The following is a 14,626-nucleotide window of genomic DNA, read 5'->3' as shown; positions in this document are numbered from 1 at the left end:
GATTCAAAAACTTTTCAAGAACACTGTTTCTGCAAGCAATTGGAATAATTTTTACATTCAAACTTATTACAATATCAAGAATTCTAATCCTAAAACATTTTCCTGATCTGCTAAATCTGGCCCTGAAAACATCAAGTGAACATTCCTCTACATTAAACCACCTCTTCTTGCCTTCACCTAGGTAGCCTTGGTCTGCATAATTTTTTTTTTTTTTTAAATCTTATTTACTGTGAATTGAGTGAAGGTTTACAGACAAGATCATTGGTTTTACATTCAACAAATCATTCACTTAGTTTCCTCTCAATGATTACAATCCCCTCCATGCAATAACCCTTATCCTACTTCCTCCCTGTGGTTCCTATTTCCATTCTTCCCACCTTCCTTTAGTAACTTTGTTCTTAGGTAAATGTTGCCCTTTTTTGATATTGATTGACCATTCCATGGTGAACATACCTCACTGGTGTTATTGTCCCCACTAGATACCTATCTTTTGCTTGGACCATGAGGGTGAGTTCCTTTCTAGACCTGAAGGGTTGTTGAGGGCCATAGCCTCAGAATCCTCCAATCTCTTTCTGACCAGTAAACTGGTCTTTTTTTCTTTTTTTAAAATAATTTTGAGTATTGTTTTACTCAGTCTTCTATCATTTTATCATTCTATCTGGAATGTTGTAATATGATCACTTTCCCAGTAGTTGCTAGTGGTAGCTGGGTACCGACTAGTTTTTCTGCTATCAAAGTCATGGAGACTGATGTCCACTGGACTAATTGATTCCAAGCTTCTTCACTTTTCATCACTTTACTTTCTTCATCATATGGAGAGATGAATAGCTGAACGCTATATGGCTGCTCATTAGCTTTTAAGATCCCAGATACTCCTCATCAAGTAGGATATAGAACATTTTCTTTGTGGACTATGTTATGCCAATTGACCATGGTCCTGAGTCCCTAGGCTTAGCTGCTTATTGCTCAAGATGTCTGATACTACCTAAGAAGTTTTTGTTATTTTACCCACAGCATGCTCCACCACATTCATAGTTGTGTTGGCAGAAAACGTAAATACCTATGTACCAATATCCTCATTCAAATATGTGAATACACTCTCACTTTTCCTCCCATACCCTTTCAGCCTGTGTCTGGGTCCATGTGTCTATCCTCAGCATTATTGATCTAAGGTTGTGTATTTATCACTGTTTACCTCTTTCCCCTTTGGAATCCTGGTGTAGTGCTGCGGATTAATTTGTTGCCTTGTAAGGTCAGTTTTAACTGCAAGGTCAGTGGTTCAAACTCACCAGTTCCTCCTTGGAAACCCCATACTGGCATGAAACAACAATGGCTAATAATTATTAACATTTCTTCACATGTTTGTTTGCTGCCTAAATGTCTTCCTTGATGAAATGTCTGTTCATGTCCTGTGTCTATTTTTAAATTGGGTTGCTTGTCTTTGTATTGTAGAGATGTTGTAGGTTTTTATAAATTTTAGAGAATAGTCCCTTGTCTGATATGTCATCAGTGCTGCATCAGTTTGTTGAAATATTTCAATTTGTATTGCATCAGTTCCAGGAATCTTGGACTTCTTTCTTCAATACCTTTAGTTCTTGATTAGATGCTACCTTTTGAAATGGTTGAGCATCGATCAGTTCTTTATGGTATAGTGATTCTGTGTATACCTTTCATAATGCCCTTTGTTGTTGTTAAGTGCTGTAGAGTCAGTTCTGATTCTCAGTGGCCCTGTATAGGGTTTCTGAGAAGAGGCTTGTAGGCTTGAACAACTGATGTTGTGGTTAAAATAAACTTTCAATCCAGTGCATTAACCCAGTCCAGTGCCACACCAGGACTCCCTTTCAATATTGCAACCCAAGGCTTGAAGTTTTTTTTCATTTCTTTCAGCTTGAGAAATGCTGAGTGTGTTCTTCCCATTTGGTTTTCCAAACCAGGTTTTTGCACATTTCATTATATAATTTATAATTTCAGTCTCTTCATATGCAGAACAAAAATAGGACAATGAATCAGAAGACTAGAACTAAATTGATACATTTGAATTGCAGGGTTAGCAAAGAATATTGAAACTACCATGGACCTACTTGTGGTTAAGTACTGTTGAGTTGGTTCTAACTCAGAGCGACCCTGTATAGGGTTTCCAAGGAGAAGCTAGTTGGTTTGAACTGCCGATCCTGTGGTTCACAGTCCAGTACTGATTCTACAGTGCCACACCAGGAGTCCATGCTAGAAGAACAAATAAATCTGACTTGGAAGAAGTACAGCCAGAATACTCATTAGAGGCAAAGATGGTGAGACTTTGTCACTCATTCTTTGGAACTGTTGCCAGGAGGGATCAGTCCCTGGAGAAGGACATTGTGATTGAGAAAGTGGATTGTCAGCAAAAAAGAGGAAAACACTAATTGAGATGGAGTGACACAGTTGTAGCAATGATGGGCTCAAATATAATAATAATTGTGAGGATGGCACAGAACCGGCAGTGTTATATTCTGTTGTGTGTAGGGTGACTATGAATCAGCACTGACTTTATGCCACCTAACAACAAATAAGAAGGAAACTAATACATGAAGCACTTATATTCCTAGATATATACCTCAAAGAATTGAAAACTGCTACTCAAAATTTTGGCTTTCGATTGTGTGGATCATGACAAAATATGGACAACATTGCGAAGTATAAGTATTCCGAAACACTTAATTGTGCTCATGAGGAATCTGTACCTGGACCAAGAGGCAGTTGTTCGAACAGAACATGGGAACACTGAGTGGTTTAAAATTAAGAAAAGTGTGCGACAAGGTTATATTCTTTCAACATACTTATTCAACCTGTGTGCTGAGCAAATAATCCGAGATGCTGGGTTCTATGAAGAAAAACGTGGCATCAGGATTGGAGGAAGATTCATTACCCACCTGAGATATACGGATGATACAACCTTGCTTGTTGAAAGTGAAGAGGACTTAAAACATTTACTGATGAAGATCAAAGAGCACAGCCTTTAGTATGAATTACATCTCAATGTCAAGAAAACAAAAATCCTCACCACTGGACCAATAAACAACATTCTTATCAATGGAGAAAAGATTGAAGTTGTCAAGGACTTCATTCTTCTTGGATCAACTATCAACACTCACAGAAGCAACAGTCAAGAAATCATACAACGTATTGCATTAGGCAAATCTTCTGCACAAGACCCTTTTAAAGTGTTGAAGAGCAAAGATGTCAGCTTCAGGACTAAGGTGCACCTGACCCAAGCCATGGTATTTTCAGTAACCATATGCATGCAAAAGCTGGACAGTGAATAAGGAAGACCTTAGAAGAATTGATGCTTTTGAATTATGGTGTTAGAGGAGAATACTGAAAGTGCCATGGACTTCCAAAAGAACCAATAGATCTGTTTTGGAAGAAGTGCATCCGGAGTGCTCCTTAGAGGCCAGGATGGCCAAACTTCGTCTCTCATACTTTGGACATTTTGTCAGGAGGGACCAGTCGCTGGAGAAGGATATCATGTTTAGTAAGGTGGAGGGTCAGAGAAAGATAGGAAGACCCCCAACGAGATGGATTGGCCAAGTGGCATCATCGATGGACTCAAGCATGGCAACAGTAGTGAGGTTGGCCCAGGATTGGGCAGTGTTTCATTCTGTTGTGCATAAAGTCGCTACGAGTCTGTACCGACTCGATGGCACCTAACAACAACAACTCAAATTTTTGTATATGAGTGTTAAAAACAACACTATTCATCAATGTATAACTAAATACATAAACTATGGTACATACATATGGTGGATTATTATTCAGCCATAAAAAAAAAAAAAAGAAGTACTGATGCAGGCCACAGTATGGAATAACATAAAATATGCTAAGTGAAAGAAGCTAGACATAGAGGATCACATAATTACATGTATATGAAATATCCAGAAGAGATAACCTATAGAGACAGAAAGTGGATTGGTGTCTGTCAAGGTGCCACAACTCATCGAAGTTTGTTGCATTGTGGTGGCTTACATGTTGCTATGATTCTGGAAGCTATGACCCAGGTACTTTAAATACCAGCAAGATCTCCAATGGTGGACAGGTTTCAGCTGAGCTTCCAGAGGAAGACAGTCTAGGAAGTAGGAGAGAAGGACAAGTTCTGAATATTTAGTCACTGAAAACCTTATGAATAGCAGTGGATCACTGTCTGCACCAGAATATTGAATATTGGAACAAGATGAAGAACACCAGAATATTGTCAGATATAATGCTGGAAGATGAGCCCCTTAGGTTGGAAGGCACTCAAAATGTGACTGGGAAAGAGCAGCCTTTTCAAAGTAAAGTTGACCATGATGATGTGAATGGAATATATCCCTTGGGACCTTCATTTGGTGATGGGGCACAACTCAAAATAAAGAGAAACATCTATAAACATCCATTAATAATCAGAGCATGGAATGTACAAAGTATAAATCTAGGAAACTTGGAAATTATAAAAAATGAAATGGAATACATAAACATCCAAATCCTAGGCTTTAGTGAGCTGAAATGGACTGATATTGGCCATTTTGAACTGGTAATCACCTGGTTTACTATGCCAGGAATGACAAATAGAAGAAGAATGGTGTCACATTCATCATCAAAAACAATATATCAACATCTGTCTTAAAGCACAATGCTGTCTGTGATAGGATAATATCCATACATCTACATGGAAGACCAGTTAATACCACTATTATTCAAATTTATGCACCAACTACTAAAGCCAGTGATAATGAAATTTAAGAATTCTACCAACTTCTTCAGTCTGAAATTGATCAAACATGCAATAAAATGTATTGATAATTACTGGTGATTGGAATGCAAAGGCTAGAAACTAAGAGGAAGGATTAGCAGTTGGAAAATATGGCCTTGGTAATAGAAACAATGCAGGAGAGCACATGATAGAATTTTGCAAGACCAATTTTCCTCATTGTAAATAACTTTTTAAAATAACATAAAAGATGACTATACTCATGGAACTTACCAGATAGAATACAAGAAATCAAATTGATTGCATCTGTGTAAAGAGATGGTAGAAAAGCACCATCAGCAAAATATCACTAGCCAAAACAAAGTCAGAAGCAGACTGTGAAACAGATTATCAATTGCTCATAGGCAAATTTAGGCTGAATCTGAAGAAAATTAAAACAAGTCCAAGAGAGCCAAAGTATGACCTTGTATACATCCCACCTGAATTTAGAGATCATCTGCAGAACAGATTTAATGCATTAGACATGAAAGACTGAATACCAGAAGACTTGTGGGATGACATCAAGAGTTGTGGGATGACATCATACAGGAAGAAAGCAAAAGATCACTTAGAAGACAAGAAAGAAAGAAAAGACCAAAATGGCTGTCAAAAGAGACTGAATTTTGCTCTCCAATGTAGAGATGCTAAAGCAAATGGAAGAAGTGACGAGGTACAAGAGTTGAACAGAAAATTTCAAAGGTAAGCTTGAGAAGGCAAAGTCAAATATTATAGCAAAATGTGAAAATACCTGGAGTTAGAAAACCAAAAGGGAAGGACACGCCCAGCATTTCTCAAGCTGAGAGAACGGACGACTAAATTAAAGCCCACAGTTGTGGTATTGAAGGATTCTATGGGCGAAATATTCAATGATCTAGGAAGCATCAAAAGAAGATGGAAGGAACACACAGAGTCACTGTACCAAAATGAAATGGTTGATGTTCAACCATTCAAGAGGTAGCATATGATCAAGAGCCAATGATACTGAAGGAAGAAGTCCAAGGTGCATTGATGGCATTGGCAAAAAATAAGGTATCAGGAATTGATGGAATACAAATTGAAATCTTTTAACAAACTGATGTGGCACTGGAGGCACTCACTCATCTATACCAAGAAATTTAAAAGACAACTTCCTGGCCAACTGACTAGAAGAGATCCATGTTTGTCCCTGTTCCAATGAAAGGTATCCTAGTGGAATGTGGAAATCATCAAACAATATCATTGATATCCCATGAGAGTAAAGTTTTACTAAAATTAATACAAAAAATGGTTGCAACCATACATTGACAGAGAACTTCCAGAGGTTCAAGCCAGATTCAGAAGAGGACATGGAATGAGGGATATCATTGCTGACGTCAAGTGGATCTTGGCTGAAAGCAGAGAATACCAGAAAGATGTTTACCTGTGCTTTATTGACTACGCAAAGGATTTCAATTGTGTGGATTATGACAAACTATGGACAACATTGCAAAGAATGAATGTTCCAGAACACTTGATTGTGCTCAAGAGGAACCTGTACATGACCAAGAGGCAGTTGTTGGAACAGAACAAGGGATCACCAAATGGTTTACAATTAGAAAAGGTATGCACCAGGGTTGCATTTTTTCACCATAACAATTCAGTCTGTATGCTGAGCAAATAACCCAATAAACTAGTTTATATGAGGGAAAACTTGTCATCAGAATTGGAGGAAGACTCATTAACAACCTGAAATATGCAGATGATACATCCTTGCTTGCTGATCGCGAAGACAACTTAAAATATTTACTGATGATGATCAAAGACCACAGCCTTTGATAAGGGTTGCATCTCAATGTAAAGAAAATAAAAATCCTCACCACTGAACCAACAAATAGCATCATGATAAATAGAGAAAAGATTGAAACTATCAAAGACTTCATTTTGCTTGGATCAACCATCAACACTCATGGGCCCAGAAGTCAAGAAATCAAATGACATATTGCATTAGGCAAATGTGCTGCATAGAACCTCTTTCAAACGTTGAAGAGCAAAAATATCAGTTTGAGGACTAAGGTTGCCTTACCCAAGCCATGGTATTTTCAATAACCTCTTATGTATGGGAAAGTTGGACAGTGAATAAGGAAGACCATAGAAGAATTGATACATTTGAGTTATGGTGTTGGAGGAGAGTATTCAAAGTACCATGGACTGCCAAAAGAACAAGCAGATTTGTGTTAGAAGAATTACAGCCAGAATGCTCCTTGGAAGCCAGGATGGCGAGCTTTGGTCTCTCATACTTCAGACATACTATCAGGAGGAACCAGTCACTGAAGAAGGATATCATGTTCAGTAAAGTTGAGGGTCAGAGAAAAAGAGGAAGATCCCCAAGGAAGTGGATTGACACAGTGGCATTAGCGATGGATCAGGCATAGCAATGATTGTGAGGTTTACCCAGGATTGGGCAGTGTTTCGTTCTGTTGTAACCTAGGGTCACTATGAGTCAGTACTGACTCCATAGCACCTAACAATAACAAAAAGGGCTGAAAAGAAGAAGGAATCATGAGTGATTGCTTAATGGGCATAAGATTTTTATTTGGCAAAGAATAAAATATTTTAGAACTGGATAGAGGTTTTGTTTGTACATTGTTGTTGTTGTTAGGTGCCATTGAGTTGGTACCAACTTATAGCAACCCTGTTGTTGTTGTTGTTAAGTGCCATCGAGTCGGGTCCGACCCATAGCGACCCTGTGCAGGGTTTCCTGAAACACTGCCAGGTCCTGGGCCAACCTCACAATTGTTGTCATGCCTGAGCTCATTAATCATGCCATTTTTCCAATCTGTCTTGCTGGGGGTCTTCATCATTTTATCTGACCCTGCACCTTACCAAATATGATCTACTTCTCCAGTGACTGGTCCCTCCTGACAATATGTCCAAAGTATAAGAGACAAAGTTTGGCCATCCTGGCCTCCAAGGAGCACTCTGACTGTACTTCTTCCAACACAGATCTGTTGGTTCTTTTGGCAGCCCATGGCACTTTCAATATTCTCCTCTAACACCACAAATCCATAGCATCAATTCTTCTAAGGTCTTCCCTATTCACTATCCAACTTTCACATGCAAATGAGGTTATTAAAAATACCATGGCTTGGGTCAGGTGCACCTTACTTCTCAAGCTGACATCTTTGTTCTTCAACACTTTAAAAAAGTCTTGTGCAGCAGAATTGCCTAATGTAATACGTTGTTTGATTTCTTGACTGCTGCTTTCATGAGTGTTGTTAGTTGGTCCTAAATCCCACTGAAATGTTCACTGTAAATTATTAATATATGCTGTCCTGGTGTGACACTGTAGGCTAAGTATTGGACCTAAAGGTCAGTTTGAACTGCAAAGTTGGTCATTCAAACTTCTCAGCTGCTCCTTAAAAACCCTCTACAGGGTCAAGCTGCTCCTTGAAAACCCTATATGAATTGGAATCAACTCAATGGCACTTAACAACAACAACAGCAATATGAATTTTGCCTCATTTCCATTCTTCCCCTAACAAAAACAGTCATGAGGTTACTAATAGCTCTATGAAGCTGTTAAAGATTCTGAAAGCTGTATAAAAATAAATGAAAGCATTCACAGAAAAAGAGACACATCATGTACAGAGGAACAAAGAATGACAGCAGATTCCTTATCAGAAACACAAGTGAGGAGAGTGGGAAGCATATTTAAAGAATGAAAAAAAGGAAAAAACAACTCTCCGTCTAGAATCTATGTTGTTAGCTTCCCCAACTCATGGCTAACCCATGTGTTACAGAGTAGAACTGCTCTATAGGCTTTCTTGGCTGTAATCTTAACAGAAGCACTTCATTAGGTTTATCTTCTGCAAAACAGTGGGGTGGGTTGAACCTTTAGGGTTTGTGAGGTTGTAAGTCTTTTAAGGAAACAGAAAGCCTCATCTTTCTCCCCTGGAGAAGTTGATGGGTTTGAACTGTTGATCTTACTGTTAGCAGTCCAGTGCTTATCCTATAACACATGAGCACAAACTGCATGTACATTCTATATCCAGTGAAAATATATTTTAAAAGTATTTCACAATAAACATTATTTAGATATACAAAAGCAGAAATAATTAATTACCAGTGGACTCATACATTAACGATGCCCTTGATGTAGAAAGGAAATGATACCAGGTATAAATATGCACTTATTAAAGGGCTTTGAGTCTGTTTCGACTCATAGTGACCTTGTATAGGGTTTCTGAGGAGTAGTCGATAAGTTTGAACCAGCAGCTTTGTGGTTCAAATCAACCTGTGGTCCAGTGCTTTATCCCACAACACCACACCAGGAGTCCAAATATGTAGTGCTGTTGTTAAGAGCTGTCGAGTCGGTTTCAACTCATACAACCCTGTATACAGTTTATGAGTCACCAACCTTGGTGGTTCAAACTGACTTTGCAGTCCAGCGCATTAACCCACAACAACACACCAGGATTCCAAATATGTACTAGGAGGATTCAAAAAGTTTATGGAAATATAGAATTAAAAGATAATGGAATTTTTTTCATGGACTTTTAAAACCCCTTGGTATCTACATAAAATAATGAAAAGCACTGGGGATGTTACTCCATGGGCAAATGTGTACAATTTATGAAATTGTAAATCCATTAACTAACTCTATCTTTTATGTTCAGTGTACATTTTAATGCAACATGTATTTTAGACTGTCATGGTGTGATGCTGTAGGATAAGCACTAGATTGTTAAGGACAAAGTTTGGAGATCAAACCCACAAGCCACTCCTAGGAAACCCAATGCAGGGCCACTATGAGTCAGAATTGACTGAATGGCACTTAACAACGTTAGTACATTCTTTTACTGTGTTGTGTTATCAACATCCACTTATGTTAACTAATGCATTTAACCTTTTCATTGTCCTTCATCTTTCCTAAATTTCATGTTTCCATTAGAATCATTGTTGTCTGCATAAAATACTATCTTTCGAATTTATTTTACTTTAGATCTATTGAAAACTCTTTGGTTTTTTTCTTCTATCTTTGTGTTTACAATATGTCAGTTTTTTCTTCAAAACCATTAGGGAAGTCTGAATCTAAGTCTACTAAGAGAGAGTCTAATACAACATACACAATAGTAGGAGTGACATTCATCACCTTGACCACATTCATTTGTCTAGAAGCAAGTCATAAGTCTTGCCCACCCTCTAGGGAAGGGGAATATCCTGGGCCTAAGACCAGTAGGTCTAGATCATAGTGACCATGTTAGATTTCTGTGTACCATACTTGGAATGCCTGAATTTTTAAAAATTAAAAGCCAGATAATTTATATAAAACCAATGTAAAGACTCTGGATATTGTTACATGTTTTTAAGAGCTGCAGATTTGGGATTTGGGACATGAAACAAGGGAACCGCAGGAATCCTCTTCCATAGTGGATTTTGGTCTATAGTTTTCTCCTTAGTATTGTTACAAGGCCAAAATGTGTGCTCTGTTCTTAGTATATTTCTGTTTAGCATCTTATACTCTTGCTTGACAGAGTTTTAGAAGTTGAAAGACTGAGTATCAGGCTCATTTGTCTGTTGTTCCCTTTCCCTGCTATCCTGATCCCTTTAGTTCTGATAGTCTAGTCATCCACAAACTCCAGTGTTTTTCTCTTCAGTTCTATGTTTTTGATGTTATGTTCTGTTGAGTCAGCTCCTACGCTGAGTGAGTGTAGGGTTTCCAAGGTGCAGCTGGTGGGTTAGAACCACTGACCTTGTACTTAGCAGTCCAGTGCTTATCTTACAGCACCACACCAGGATCCCTTTAGTTCAATAAGCTTGCCAATACTTCTTTGCCTCAGAGCTTCAATTTACTGCCCAGTGTTCTCATCTAACTATTTGTTAAGAATTCACAAATGTCCCAAAGGAAAAATTAGCTTGCTGAATATCTGCTTGCTTTCTATAGTTTTCTCCTATCAGACTTCTTGGTTTCTTGGGTCATAGATGCTTTGACTGGTATCCAAACGCCTGTTGGTCTGCTTCTGAATGGGCATACCCTTGGAAACCTTATAAAGCTTTTCTCTTCTGCATACATGGGGTGTCCATGAGTTGTAACTGACGTGACAGGAACTAAAAACAAAAGTTCTTTTTGTATTTTATTTATTCCAAGATAATTCATGATTAACTGTTGAAACTTTTTACATCTGTTTGGATTCATTGTGTTGTTGGCATCTCTTTATTGTCTTTTCTCATTCAAGTTATGATTTTTCTGGTTCTTGATATAATTAGTGATTTTTTGCTGTGTCCTGGACATTTATGATGTTACATTATGAGATTCTGGATACTGTCAAGTCTTTTTTTTAAATTTTTTACTGTGGTAAAGTAAATATAACCAAATATTTGGCATTTTAGCCATTTTCAAGTGTACAATTCAGTGACATTAACTATGTTCACCATGTTATGCAACCATCCTCAATGTTTTTAGCAGCAATTTCTATGTTGAGATGTAGCACCAGGAACAAGTAAGTATGTTCATCTTCCTGTTGGATCTCGCTAACACCATACGTACAAAAATGGAACACAGACTCTTCTAAAAGCAGGTGGACTGGATACCCACACCTACCCATCCCATTGACACTTTCCAAGTGAAAGTGCAACACCTCCCCAGTACCACCCACTAAGAGGTGTAAGAGGCTCTCCCTGTTGGATCCACTGTCCATTCATTTGGTTAACCCTTTTGTGTCTCAGTTACAAGGATTAAAAAGAAAACTTAATTGGTTTGGAACCCCTCTAACTGGGATACAGAATATTGGGAAGGAACAAATTGGGGTTGAAGGGAAATGATTACTTTAATTTTTGAGAATTTGTGCATGTGAGTGAATAGACAAATACATGTTTGTCTAAACCACAAAAGAGGGGACAAGGAAACAGCAATAAATGTGATGATCATTGGGTTAGGCAGGATTCTCTAGAGAAGCAAAACCTGTGAAGCTTATATTGTGGTGGTGGTGGTGGTGGTGGTGGTGGTTATGTGCCGTGGAGTCGGAACTGACTGATAGCAACCCTGTACAGGGTTTCTGAGGCTGTAAATCTTTACAGGAGCAGAAAGCCTCATCTTTCTCCTGCAGAACAGCTGGTAGCTTCGAAATGCTGACCTTGCAGTTTGCAGCCCAATTTGTAACCATTACACTACCAGAGCTCCTTATATATGTATGTATAAAGAGAAGCTTATATTAAGGGAATGAATCACACAGTTGTAGAGGTGGGAAGTCCCAAGTCCATGGGGGAACCAAGATTGGTAGGTCAGACAGCATGCAGGCAGGTCAAATGGTTAAGATAGCAGGCTGCTGATGACTCCCAAGATTCAAAGGCAATAGAGTATGTCACTGGATTAAGTCCAAAGAACAGGAGGTAGAATGATGAGCCAGATACAGGATCCAGACCCAGCAGAAATCAAGCAAGCTTTACACAAGTGTCCAATATATTGGAAATAGGCCACACCATCAAGGAAACTTCCTTTTAGTTGAGTGACTACTCATAGCAGACCTCATCATAGAGTTGATTACATTGTATTGGATCTCATTAAGTGGGATAACTAGATCTCAACTGCCAAAGCACTGAGAATCATAGGTCAATTAAACTGACACACAACAGATCTATCACATAAACATATAAAGGTTAATGAAGCATTTTCAGGACAGTCCAGTCCCCTAGAGGTTCCTTAGCAGATTGTGGCCTGACATAAACAAATTACTCCAAGAATTTGGTCCATTCAGTAAATAGTTCTGGTACACTGATTATTCATGTAGAGAAAGTAGTATCTTGTGAACTGGTTGAGGTAAATCAGGGAGTCTCACCCTCTTCTATGGAGATACCCAGAATTCCTAGCAAAGGCTCGAGTCAGAGAACATAAGCACATGTCTGAATTTTATAATTCCACAAGCTCATCTCCAGTACATAACCTTTCTACAAGCAGAACCTCTCCAGTAACTCTACTTTCTGGGTATATCTTGATATTTTCCCACAGAATGTACTCAATCAAGGCATAAGTCAGGATCTCAGGGTAAATTCCTATTGAAAGTGAACACAACTTTAAAGATTTTGAGGTGAAATAACTATAATTTATAATGTAGAACTGCTTTTGAAAAATAATATATGAATAAGATTTTAAAGGATTTTCAGCAGATTAATATTTTTTTCATGTGAATCAATTTGTTTTATAATTATAAATTTTATTTCATTTCATTAAAGGTAACTCCCTTGAAAAGTTTCCTCCACATTTACTACAACACCTTGTACCAGCTAATGATATGCAAATGTATTTTCACCACATAATCTCCATTTGTTTTCATTGCTATTTTTATTGCATGTTGTTACATAAAACCTTACAAACTAAAAGGTCTTATTAAGAAAATATCTTTCTACGAAACTCTCTCTTGAGAGCTCCTTTAATTTCATTATTCCTGAGACTGTAGATGAGGGGGTTCAACATGGGAATCACCACCATGTAGAACACAGACACCACCTTGTTCTGGTCAGTAGAGTAGCTGGACTTGGGCATCACATAAATGAATGTAATAGTCCCATAGAACAGAGTGACCGCAGTGAGGTGGGAAGTGCAGGTGGAGAAGGCCTTGTGGCGGCCCTCAGTAGAGCGCATGTGCAGGATGGTGATGAGGATGTAGATATAGGAAATGGCTATGACAAACACTGTGACCACAATGATGAATCCAGCAGAAAATGAGGGGACCAATGCAGGAATACTTACATCAGAACAGGAAAGCTCAACTAAAGGAGCAAAATCACAGAAAAAATGATTGACCCTATTTGGTCCACAGAAGAATAAAAAATTAAAGCAAATAGTGAAACAACAAGCATTGAGAAAACCACCAATATAAGCCACAGAGAATAACTGGACACAGACTTGTGTGGACATTTTCGTTGAATAAAGCAGTGGGTTACAGATTGCTACAAAGCGATCATAGGCCATGGCAGCCAGAAGGAAGCACTCAGCTGATCCAAAGAAAACAACTGAACCAAGCTGAATGGCACATCCAAGATAGGAGATTGTATGCCTCTCCACCAGGAAGTTTATTAACATATTAGGTGTGACAGAAGATGAGTAACCTATGTCAGAAAAAGCTAAGTGGCTCAGGAAAAAGTACATAGGATGATGGAGCTGAGAGGAGATTCTGATCAGAATGATTGTGCTGAGATTGCCAAACAAGGTCACCAGGTAGATGCATAGGATGACCATGAAGAGGATGACCCGAAGGATGGAATTTTGTGTTAAGCCCAGTAGAATGAATCCTGTCACTGTAGTATAGTTTTTATTCATCAGGGAATCCATGAAATAATATATGTAGCTGTTTCAAAGAACACCTGTGATGAAAAAGTGCAATAAAGAAGTTATGAATGTCATGGTTTCATTTCTATTATCCCATATATGGAAGTTGCTGTTGTTGTAAAGTGCCATGGAATCCTTTCTGACTCCTAGTGACACAGTATCGCATTTCTGAGGAACAGCTGGTGAGTTTGAACCACCGACTTTGTAGTTCAAACCAACCTTGTGGTCCTGCGCTTATCTCATAGCACACACTAGGACTCCATAGATGAAATTAGTAAGAAATAAATTTTTTATTCAAGCAGTCAGGTTTTTATAAATTGTTTGCTTAAAGCCCCATAAAAATATATATGTCTGTGCAATGCTGAGTTCATCTATATTTTTAATTGCTTTTATTAGATAACTTGCTCCAAGTAATGAACTTGTTTTTATATTGTTTTGTTTTGTTTTGTAAAAATGCTCTAAATGCAACTTTATATATAAAGATTAAAATACATAAGACTTGTGCCCATAATGAAAGGACTGGTAAATATACCCCCCCAAAAAAATCAGATCACGTAAGAGAGATTAGGCTAATGGCTAATGTT

At 38.2% G+C, this 14,626-nt stretch overlaps 1 pseudogene; it reads right to left on the bottom strand.

The window, feature by feature from the left end:
• Positions 1-13,055: 13,055 nt before the first annotated feature.
• LOC102819425 lies at positions 13,056-14,045 on the bottom strand (annotated as a pseudogene).
• Positions 14,046-14,626: the final 581 nt, after the last annotated feature.

Source organism: Chrysochloris asiatica, unplaced genomic scaffold (assembly GCF_000296735.1).
Source record: "Chrysochloris asiatica unplaced genomic scaffold, ChrAsi1.0 scaffold00140, whole genome shotgun sequence".
Lineage (NCBI taxonomy): Eukaryota > Metazoa > Chordata > Mammalia > Afrosoricida > Chrysochloridae > Chrysochloris > Chrysochloris asiatica.
Note: the sequence above shows the minus strand (reverse complement) of the source record. Positions and strands in the feature narration are given on the sequence as shown.